Source organism: Meleagris gallopavo, chromosome 10 (assembly GCF_905368555.1).
Source record: "Meleagris gallopavo chromosome 10, MGAL_WU_HG_1.1, whole genome shotgun sequence".
NCBI lineage: Eukaryota > Metazoa > Chordata > Aves > Galliformes > Phasianidae > Meleagris > Meleagris gallopavo.
The window spans coordinates 10,771,492-10,773,499 of NC_139413.1; the positions used below are offsets into that span (position 1 = coordinate 10,771,492).

The window sequence follows — 2,008 nt, forward strand, 5'->3', positions numbered from 1 at the left end:
ATAAATCGTTAATTCTACATAGGGCCTCTGGTCCCGTCTGGAGGCCCTAGGGGGACTAACATCCCTCATCACGCCACGAATTGTGCTAGGGCCAATTCTTTTGCTTCTGGAGGCTCAGGCATTGTGGTCTAAGACACCTGAGGTGGCTTTTTTTTCCTATTAGGAACAATGAAATCTTCTAGGTTCCATGTTGTTGTTGGTATTCTCTCTATAACCCTTAGCTTTGGTTTCTTAGGGTAGTTTTGAAATTTTTGATTGTCTTTTAGTTGTCTCCAAAACTAGAGAAGGACATGGTTGGGCTGGCGGTCAATCTTAGGAAATTGGACCCCAGCCCAAATTAAGTCATTATACGTTTGTTTTTGGGAAACCCTTATGGGTCCCAATTGAGGAGCTCGAGTAGCCATCTTGGTTTTAGTCACCAGCAGGACCTCAGCTTCTTCTAATGTCTGAATGTTGCACCTGCTCCGCAGACGTTCTGTTTCTCCTAGGTCGGCCGCTAACTGGGCAACCTGCTGGACTACAGCTTCTGAGGCCACCAAGGGATTTAATATAAATACCAAAGTACCATACAAATGAGAGGGAACTTGCTGTAGAATTAAGTCTCTCATCCCCGCTGAGAATTTGACCATATCAGGGCCATCAAATGTATCTTAATAAATTGCTTCCCTTACGCGTAGTTCACGGATATAATTTTGAAGGTCCTCCATGGAGGACCACATCCCTGTATGTAGAGGTATATCAGATTTATTTGGCCATACCATATGGCAGGCAGCCATTAACCATTCTATTATAGAATGGTTTTCATCAGGATATTGAGTACCCACATATAACCTCTGCCTGAGAGCAGGATGGACAGTCATGGTGGCCAACTTGGCTATTTCTGGGCCATTCACCAAAACACCTTCTGCCCCAGAATCCCACAGTCTTAATAACCAAGCTGGCACACTTTCTCTAGGCTTCTGCCGAAACCGCTGTACGAAATCCATCAATTCCGTTGCTGTGTATGGTCAGGCTGTTACATGCAAATGAGTCTGGGCAGGGGGCCACTGATCAGGAGTCACCCCTGTTGGTCTGTCCTGTACTTTTATTGTTTTCTGAGTTATGACAGGATGGACTTCTAGTGGATCTGTCAAAATGGGAGATTCAAGATCTAATTTAGATTTTTTATTTTCCTGATCAATAAAGTCGGTTGATTCAGGAGTCTGGTCATCATCTATTGAAATGTTACGAACTTGACCTATAGGAAGATGCAGAATTGGTTTCTTCCCTGTTAATATGCCAAGTTCTTTCTCCAACTTTTCGATATGGTCTTTCAAAAGTTGGTTTTCATTCTCTAAAGTAGTATTATTCCTCATTTCATCATGATTTAAAACATTTAATAGTGGCCATGCCACCGTGGAAGCAGCTAATTGCCTTTCTTTCATGATCAGTATGTCTTTGCTAAGTCCCTGAAAGTAATCTGCCATGCAATATGGGGAGATATTTCCCATAACACGTAAGGGATCCCATTTTTCAATAATGACTGCTAGTTCATAATAAGGAGATCCCACAAATCCTGGGATCTGCTCTGGAATCATTTTATCTAGGGGGGTAACGTTCTCCTCCTTGACCCATTTAAAGAAATTGCATAGGGAGGACATAATGTAAAGTTAATATGTTTGGCCTGGCTCGCCAAGTGTACAATTAATGAATATACTGATGTTATGGTATAGCAGCGTACAATTAACAAATATACAGATGTTAAGGTATAACAGAGAGCATGGCTATGATGTTATTACACCAAAACAGGAAACAGAAATGATAGGTACACTCACCCATAACTTGGGCTTGTGTGGGAAACTGGTGGATAGGTTTCTACCTACTCCTCGAATTTCCCTCCCACTACAGAGTGGCTATGAGAAAGTGTCATTCCCTGATCACTAGTGAAACTATTCTGGTTACAGAATGTGTTCTGGATCAGTTTTCTCTTGGAATGAAAAGAAGGTGCAACAAAGGCCTGTACAAAATT

General features: G+C 42.0%; 1 pseudogene; it reads right to left on the reverse strand.

The window, feature by feature from the left end:
- Positions 1 to 650: 650 nt before the first annotated feature.
- Positions 651 to 1,640, reverse strand: LOC146543702 (uncharacterized; annotated as a pseudogene).
- Between the last annotated feature and the right edge of the window lie 368 nt (positions 1,641 to 2,008).